At 34.8% G+C, this 10283-nt stretch overlaps 1 protein-coding gene across 1 annotated transcript in view; it reads left to right on the top strand.

The window, feature by feature from the left end:
- The window catches only part of Dgk (diacyl glycerol kinase 1), a 79943-nt gene that overhangs the window by 50439 nt on the left and 19221 nt on the right, over positions 1 to 10283 (top strand). The window lies entirely within an intron of this gene.

Here is a 10283-nt window from a genome sequence, read left to right as displayed (position 1 = left end):
ATGTAGTGACGTCATTGCACAGATGCATGCCAGATGCAGCATGCGACGGCGAGTGCACCGACCTTATGCCGTCAGCCGAATCCCTGGCCTCCGCAGTCCGTGACGTCATCGTTTTCCACCTCTCCAGTTTCCATGGGAACAGTGACGTCGTAGTTTTCGAACTGCGAACGTGAATACGCGTTGATATCGGTCGGTGAACCGATATCGGCATTTTATCGAATGTACCGGTAACTCGACGTCTCTTACCCAGAAACAAATGGGCCGTAAAATAAAATCATTCCATCAGATATTTTCACGTTAAAAAGAACTATTTCAATTTGACGAAGTAGTAAACGTTATAATGTACATATTTTCTAGTATACATAATTGATATACAAAGATACAAGTAAAGACTGTAAATAAAAAGTAGAATCTGATAGAAATTTTAATAAATATACGAAACGTGGAAACATATTCGAACATCTTTTATTCTTGTTAGAAGATCCTGGGAAGCTCTGAATAATTTTTGCTTCTTAAAGTTAATTAAGAAATTGACACGCATTTTTTTTTTAGAACTGATACACATTGTTCCCATACCACAGTAAGAAGATCGTTCAAAAGTATCATTAATCTTCTCTCACTCGTTCACTCTCTACAGATATAGTATAAGATATAACACAGGGTGTCCTAGAATGAACGAAGTTCGTCTGGTGGTGTGAAATTCCAAATCGAAAGTTTTTACTTCACATTTTCCTCCAATAAGGAATAATGAAAAAAGGATCAATGGCGTGTCATACGCGGCAGCAAATAATTGTTCATTTCAAATGAAAGTTCTTATTGACTCATTCTGTACATAACGATATGCTGTCATCATCCTGTAGTTGCTGATAGTATATCTACGTACATACGTAGTAGCATATGTATGACCATTATGTCAGAAACAAATAAGGTAACCCAGCTATTTTCGGATCGTCAGTCGGCCCACTGTATATTTAGTTAGATGATACGTTCCCGTCTATCATACGAGGTATGAACGAACGCGCTTACCCACGCAATCATAATTCCTTTTCGAGTAACGCGCTTGAAAAAGGGTGCCACTGACATCCTTAATAAAAAGTACATAATAAATACATACACGTGTAAAAACATTTAATTATTTCTTCTCACGTAGATTGGTGATTATAAAATGATCTGTTTTATGTTTTTTCTAATCATCGATCCTATTATAAATCAGAATGAAGATGAAATAATTTAGTAATCAAGAATAGTTATAGTAGACATTGCAGTTGTATTAAAATATATTGCAATATAATATAATTAGGGTGCTAATTGACATTGACTGATTTTGAGTAATCAGTTTGTGCTCCAAATACAAAATTATACGTTATAGTTGAAATACATTATTATAAAAGTTAACGAAGACAAATTGGATGGCAATCAAACCAATTATTTTTAAGTAGTGGAAATATGAAGAAAACAGAAAAATAGGTTTTGGATTTACAATCTTTAATACATTTAGGATACTTCACAAATATGTAAAATTAATGACAAGTTATAATACATTCTTGAAGGGAGTTATGTTATACATCATTATTTGTAATTCTTCGCAAGATAACATTTAGTTATATTATATCATGAACATATGTAAACAAGGACAGACTATAATCCACTCTCTGTCCATTGTTGGAATTTACTACACGTCATTTGGAATTCCAGGCACGAGTATGTAAATTATACTGTATATGTGAATAGTCAGCGTTCTAAATAAAACGTGTGATAAAAATTTCGTATACCTAGAGCTTTTATAATACGGTTTACTACTGTATAAATGCGTTTTTTAGTAATTATAGGAAAAAATTAAGAATTCGAGGTTTAACTATTGAACATCCTTTTTTAAATTCTAGTATATACAAACTATTCTTAACTGATATCCCTTCCCCTAATTTCAGTTTATTTGAACATTCCGAAATGGGAGGAAGCAACGCTCACAAATAGTACCTACATTTATTTTAAATTGTCTATCTCTGACCTTTTAATATTTGCTATTATATAAAGAAGTTATTTGACTTCTGGTTCATCTTCCGATTTTTATTGTTTTCTTTCTCATCATTCTTCTATAGTACAGATTATACCATATTGTCCTGCATAAAATAAATGATGATTCAGATAATAGTTATCAATCATTTTTAACATTTTTAAATGAATAAACAATTTAATTATTCCAAATATATTGAAGATAGTAAACCCTAAAATCTGTAAATCCTTTGAATCCTGTGTTTCTCATGTTGTCTCATAAAATTCCAATATCCTTAGTATAAATCCTATAGAGAAACATAGAACTATTTATTCTCCAATTCGGTTCACAGTAATCGATAATAAATCAAAACATGATATCTAAAAATTCTAAATTCAAGAGCAGAACGACGTTTTATATGAGCCAATCTAATATCAGCTACGGTGACTCTCTTAAATTCCTTAAAGTTTGAGACCAGCCTCGCTATCGATTAATTTCTACCGGGTTAAACTCGTCCCACTCCCAAGGAATTTAGAGCTCATTCTTATTCCACGCGTGCAATTTCAAAGACAATCTAGTTCGAAAATTTAATAGCTGTCAAGAGAACTCGAGAGCTACTGTTCCCTCCTTGCAGCCGAGCCGTTTCGAGCACGACTCGGTGACGATATTGAATTCGAAGGCAGGAAACTCAGCTTCTTCCTTGTCGTCGTACTGAACCACTCTCCTCCTACTTCGATCTAATCCGGATACTAATTCGCGTTCTATTCGAATTGTTAAACAACTAAGTATGTATATGATGTGCCATTTTAAAATATCCCAATATTTATTGATGTTAGTAAATCATCTTATACACATACAAACTGCTAATTTTTATGGAAAATAAAATATTTATAATATCAGGTACAAAAATGTATCTTTTGTAGATTCTCTTACAATTTAATCACTGCAATGTACTCAGTTTTTTATGATCTGTACATTTTTATACGTTGCATTCAATTCTCTTATCTTAAATCAGTCTACCTATAAAAATGAAGTACCATAATAACCATGATAACTATGTACAGACTGGAACATTGAAATATTTTTTAATTATACATATATTAATTAACATGTATTGTATTCTAAAGTCTGGTAGAAGTATATTTAGAATTCGCATATTGCAAGAATATATTAATTTAATTATTTTCTATCTTATATATAATAATACCTAGCATATTTTAATAGTCATTAAAGAACACATTTTTGGATCTCATACTTCTAATTCACGGACGACAATTAATAAACCGCGAGATTAAGGGAGGAATTCTAGTTTAATGGAGTGTTAACGTTCGACATAGATAATTGAAATTGTTTTATGGTTTGGAAATTCTTAATCCACGAGATAGTGCTGCGAAAAGTTCTAATTTGATTGAAAGTTGCCGAGTGAAATGAAGGGACCGAGAGGGAAACCATTGCGTTGGTTCGGTAACTAGAAAAACTACAGTGGGACTCGTTATCGCGTTTGCATTACAATAGTTCCTCGTTCGAGTGGCGATACCAAAGAAAGAACACGTTCATCGATCCGTAAAATAATGCCAAGAATGAATTCAATTGAACGATAAATAGAAGACGAGAGAGTTGCATAAAAATATGGAATCTTATTCAGGAAAAACATAAGAGAAAATATTTGGGTGCTAGTTCATATACAGAATGATTGGTGAAAAATATTTTATTTATTTATTAATTAACATTTAAAATTAGTTGTTAGTCATTGGTTTTATTATAAAGTTTCACAAAATTGCAATAGTTCCTTGTTTGAATGGTGACTCCAAAGAGCGATCACGTTCATCGATCTGCAGGATAACGCAATTCCATTGAACGATAAGTAGAGGATGGAAGAGAAGTTGCATAAGAATGTGGAAGCTTATTCAGTAAAGAGAAAATAACCAGAAAAATGAATTCAGAAGAGGGATAAGAGGGTATATACTATACTATTACATAGTCTGCCAATAGAGCCTGACTGAATTTAATAATTGTGTAACAGAAGAAGTTTCGAGTTCGAATTTTCCGTAGATTCAATAGGATGAGAACTTCCGTGTTCCATAATAATACAGTACAGCGTCAGTGAGAGGAAGACTCCTTTAAGCAAAACATAAAGGATGCTTCTCGGAGAGAAAGGAAACGTGTAGGTAGACATTATAATGTAGTATAGTGAGTGGAAACAGTCTCGGACTCGTAAGGATGAAAAGCTTATTATATTTGAGCAAGGTGTGGATTCTCTGCATAAGAGGTTTAATTGAAACCAACCCCCCTCGCAGCGAGCAACCTTTAAGATCTCTTTATAGCTGAGGTACATGGACGATCGTGCTATTCCTGGCACCTGAATTGTTGACACTATGCTCCACCCCCATATCGAATGATAGACCTTGTGTATGGATTCTACATAATACGTGCGTTACGTTCTAACTAAAATTCTACTTTCCTCTTAAATTCATAGTAATTCGTTAGTCGGTACATACATGTATGCATAACATGACTTTGACTGATCGTACACCATTTCTGAATGTCGATATGAAATTTTTAAAAAGCAAAAATTTTATTCGCCAGTGAGAAAAATGTTTAAATCAATCATAAGCTGCTTTTCAACAGGCCCAAATACAATACATTCTACTTGTAATATCGTAATTGCTTTAATTCTCCCAGTCTAGTTAAAAACAGAGATTATATTATTCTTAAAGAAGTAGCGTGAAAATTATCAAGCAGCAAGAAATTTAAATCTCATTTGAATTTACGTAACGTCTTTTTCTACCAGAGGCATTGTAAGTCTTTGTACGACAGAGGTCGACTATTTTTTTTACAGTTTACCCGTCATACGTCGTCGGACGTTAGAACGGAGTCTCCCAGTAATCATCGTCGGTCATTTTTCCTCGTACCCTGACTATACGCTAACGCTAAGCAGTGAGTCAATTTTACGGCAGCCGACGTGACATTTGAAAATACTCGGTCATCTCTCATCATGATCCACCGCTCGTATCCTTTTCTCCTCTTTTGACCCACATAGGATAGTGAACGGTTGGATACCGGGCGCCAGGCGACCTTATCGAGGTTATGACGACCTCGCGATGATGTCATCGGCCCGCTGACGTCATCGGCGACTCCCTTACGTGACCATTGAGAACGACCTCGTTTCTCTATTTTCTATCTCTCTTCGAACACTCCCCCGTCTCTAGCTCTTTACGAGCCTCACGTTCAGCCTCTTAATGGTTGCGTCTTGTCTCATTCATACGGATATTTTTCCGACGAATACGAGCTTGACCCAGTTTCCGTAACATTCGTACGGTCGTATATTGAGGATAAGCCACGATACGGCTCGGCCGATCCGCGATCACTGGAACTGGAAGAACTTGGTACCACGATTAAGCCCTCCGATCAAATTTACGTGCTGCTCTCCTGCTTCGATTGCTTCAATGTCTCATATTGCTATCGGTTGAGTCCTGCACCGGATACACTTATTAAAGAGTCCGGAGACGTCGTACTACACTTATCAACTCATATCTGAAGGGCGAATCAGTAAAAGAGTAATAATGTCTAATTAGAAATATATTTTGCTTTGTCGAAACATAAGGATTATTTAATACGATTCATCGGATAATAAATTCATAAACAGCATGTTTTAATAGAATCATTTAACAATAAGTTATTGTGTGTGGCACTTTTTAAAACCGGAGTATGCATCTGTCAGACCGATACAATGTCGCACGCATACTAATACTTTCCGTAATATAGTTGGTAATAATCGAATTGTGTTCTCATTTTAATTTCTGTTTCGTTGAATGACGATTGGATTGGTTCGTGTTGATTAAAATTGGAAATATTTAGGTTCAATCAATATTTAGTGGGGCAGGAGAAAAGGTGGAATTTCAAAGCAATCTGTACTGTTACCTCGGAGTTTCGTCTTTGATTGATTTCGAACAATCGCCTTGATGAAACTTTGTGCGCTTCATAGTCTGTCTGTTGTTGAACTTTCGGTCACGTTCAACAAGAACGTTCAACAACTTTCTTTCATCGTTTTGACGATTTCTAAGGTATTGAATGAATAGAAGAAGAAATTTAGTTTTCGAAAAGGATTTATTGTTAGAGTATTATTATACACATGTACAAAGAAAGTAACTGATCATGATAACATACTTTACTTATACATAAAATTTTTATTTAATAAATTGCAATTCATTTTTATTAAGTTCCTTAATAGAATTATTAAACATTGTGTTATTTTAGATCACTATTTTTATTGATTCACTCAGTGAATGTATGTACACACTTCCTCATAACTACGATGTATGTACGGAGCGTTGTCTGACCATATATACACCGTTACTCCTTAAACCGCACTTCATCTAATTACGTTCACCCGAATCGCTTCTTTAAAGTCCTTTTCGTATTTCTTCTGTATTGCAATAAAAATTATAACATATTACTTCACGAAAATGATTAAATGCACATATTTTTATGTATATCCTATCGAAACAGTCAGTGAAACGAGAAGTTGACCAAGAAAATTGGAACTTACAAGCCAATTTAAAGTTCCTCGTTCCTCGAACTTTTCTATTCCTTTAAAAATTCTGTTAATTCACGTTTATGTCAGAGAAGGGAGTTGATAAAATAAGTCGCCGGAAGGAGATTTCTAAAGAATTGCTGTTCCATTTAGTCCGACTGACTAGCCAGCCACCAGCCGGTCGTAAACCATAACCCAAACACAATTGTTAGTTAAAGTTACGGCGGGTTTAAATCGGCTGTTTTAAGTAAGGAACGCTAGTAATCGACCACATTGACGGTCTTGTTTGCGTCATGAAAATTCTTCATGGAACTTCGGATACGGAAGCCACAACATGTTGTATACTCCAAATTTTGTAAGTCGCGTTTAGTTTTCCAAATATGTATTCGTTAATGAAATGAGCTTAAGATGAGAATGTCTTATTACTCGAAAATTGTAATGAATATAAGTAGAAGCACTGTAATTCATCGAATCTGTACAAAGCGACGTTCTAATTACGATTCAACATGATTCTACGTGCATCTGTCTTCGAAGCATTAAAACGACGATCTCGCTTTTTGTTCGTGTCGTACTAATCTCTCTTTTCCAAGTAAACAATCGCCGTGGCGTACACTGCTGAACCTATAAAACGGTACGAGGCGTAAACCGATCGGATCGTTGAATTTTCAATCTGTGAGCAACGCTTTGAGGCGGATTTTACGAGGCATCAAGAATTTTTATACAGACTTCCCTCGGTTGAAACGGCGTTACACTCTCAATTTAGAGATATTCCACCAGGCAATGAAGCTGAAACTACTTTCTTTCGATGCTATTCCGTGGTTGAAGACGCATTGGATTAGTTCGGTAACCTCGCGAGCAACAGCACCCTTTCGCTTTGCGAAAGTCCTAAAGCGTTATCAGCCGTAGCGTACCTTCGTATCGAATCACCATTGGGTATCATTGTGAACAGACAACCATTGCATAGCTCAGTTCATAAGCCTTAGGCCATTCTTAAGTATTTATTATTAATAACGATAAATATTTCAAATTAATAATTATATATGTTGGAACTGGATTTAAGTTAAATAATCGGATTTAAATCTTTACCTGAATCAACTTTCATTGAATCTACGCGTTTGGAAGTCATACGCTCGCAAATGGTCTTGTCCTACAGAACAGATTAGAATAAAACAAAACATACAGAGCCAATGATCAAACACATCTACGATCAAGCTCTTCCTTATTTCTTCTAAAATGCATGCGATGCTAATTTCGTCTTTTTATATATAGAGTGAGCTGAACAAATATGAGAAGAGATTAACTTTTGAATTCATTTTTCATTGAAAAACTAACAAGCAACGATGTTACGCAACGGTGATACGACACAAGGATATGATGGAAGTAGACGGAGACTGAGGACGTCGATAAACGTCGTCGGTCTGTTCAAATAAAACGCGAAACTGGGTTGGTCGTTAGCGACTCATAGCTCGTAGCTAGCTTCAGGCTTGTTTCCTCATTAACTCGTTGAGTAATTAGAAAGCGGCGGCTGAGATCAGTCGTACCCTTTCGCTTAAACGCCATGCTACCTTGAATCATGATGCAATATCACAAATGCTGATTGTACGCATTTCAAATCATTTCGCGTAGGTAGTTCTGACTCGTCAGAGTACACTCTGCACTTAGGTCGTAGGTGTAAATAGGTGTTCGCTTCGTCTCTTGTACGCATTGGAAATCTAGAGGATTTTTTAAGCCTATGTCATAGCGTCTCGTTTTGAATTGAATTCATTCTGTTTTTTACTTATAAATACGTTATAAGAGATGGAAGTAATGCAATATTAAATCTTAAACATTAAGGTTGTATGAACCCTTACATAAAAACAATGACAAAGCATCCAAGCTTTAACATATTACATTAATAAAACACTGCACAAAATTCTAGACATTTTGCGAGTCTATTAAAAAAGTTATTACATCTTGAATTTTTATGTCGAATGACAAAATTTTGATTTCATCTATTAGAAAATATGAATGAAACAATGACAGAAATTTGCAATTTTGTATAATTCTTAATACATGATTTAAGAATATTTTAAAATTGAAACAATGTTAATTTAGAAGCTATTATTTAAGACTTACAATAAAAAGTAAGTAAAAGTAAGAATTGTAGGACATATAGACGATGTAGAGTATGTAGACAATTGCGAGTCACGTAAAAAAATGCTCAAACCATGTATTAGAATATTAAAAATTATGCGTTAAAAATTCCTTATGTCCGAGGAAAACAGGTCGAACAACTTTATAAACCTGACTCCTCCGTAAATACCATTTTTCCTAAAAGTTCATTGCTTCAGATATTGGACACAGCTTTTTATTGCATGCCTTAAACTTTTGGTAGAGATCTTACGACTCATACAATCTTAAGTACGAATAACTGTTGCAGTCATACTTCGTTTCATTACATTGTACAGAATGTACAGTATTAAAGGATCAATAGAAACGAAGTATGTGCAAAAATAAATGTTGTTCATACAACAGTTTTTAAAGGAATTATAGTAATGGATAAAGGAGCATGCTGATTAATCATTTGTAATATGAAACACGCATTAGACGTGAATGTTCAGTAAATTCTCTGGTAGAAGGAAAAGGCATGATTTTAATTGATATTCATGAACATGACGAATAATGAATGTTAATTAGTTTCGCACGAATTTGCTTGAAAGTACCTATGAATATCGATTATGTTAAACATCTCGCGTGTGTCGCGTGCCTGCGAGAGAAAACGGTACGAGTCGAAAGTCAATTAATTAACGAGCAAGCATGAGAACCCAATTACCGCGTGTTTAAGCATTCTATTTCAAAAATATCTAATTTAAGTCAGGGAGATATGTTTAACATCTCCGTTTATTATTATTCGTTCAAATAAACACATTATTTATCACCGTGAATATTATGCACCGAGTGATTATTGAATAATTTCGGTTGAACGAATCGGTGTTCAACTGATTACATGTATGTATCTATGTATGCACTTTTAAATGTGTAAGCCTTGTCGCATACATTGTGCATGCTCTTTCAATCAACAGGTCGGTAACGGGATAATGTCGAACCAATTAGAGGAATTAGTCCGCTGAACAGATGCTCGAGCCGCTTTTAATTGGTGAAATTTAATTTCGTTCACGGCGAGCATTCAAAGTCTTTCATCAGACTCTTCGTCGTGCGAAGCACGATTGCATTAAGACTAACCGATTGCAATTGAAATCTTCTCGAAAAACGATTTTCAAACGGGTACTCGGGAAAGTGATTTTTCTTAACCGGAAATGTTAGCGTGGTTTATGTAAAACACAGCAGACATTCTTGTCAAACATGGTGTTATAATGAGATAAAATGTAATAAATGATTTTCGACGAGAGAATATAAATTTGATACACAAAACGATATTTTAATAGTTTATGTGACCATTGAAGCAAGAAGAGTAGATCTCATTTTATCCTGCGAGCCGATTCGCCTTTGTATCAGGGAATCTTATGCTTAACAGGAATTAGATCACCGCATAATCCGCGCACAATAATTGCTGATCCAGATTGGTCAGTGCTATTACAAACAATCCCGTCTTAGTGATTACAAGCTGATCATTATCGGATCTTCATGCATATTATTTGCACCACTAAACTATTTCTGCTCTAGTAAATGAAAATGTACTTTCTACTTGATGGTGTTTATCGAAATAATATATTATATAACTATAAATAAATATATAACTTTGTATTGCAATGTCTG

Source organism: Ceratina calcarata, unplaced genomic scaffold, assembly GCF_001652005.2.
Source record: "Ceratina calcarata isolate Rehan_Ccalc_2016 unplaced genomic scaffold, ASM165200v1 scaffold72.2, whole genome shotgun sequence".
Lineage (NCBI taxonomy): Eukaryota > Metazoa > Arthropoda > Insecta > Hymenoptera > Apidae > Ceratina > Ceratina calcarata.
The sequence above is the reverse complement of the archived record's forward strand: the minus strand, read 5'-3'. Positions and strand labels throughout refer to the sequence as shown.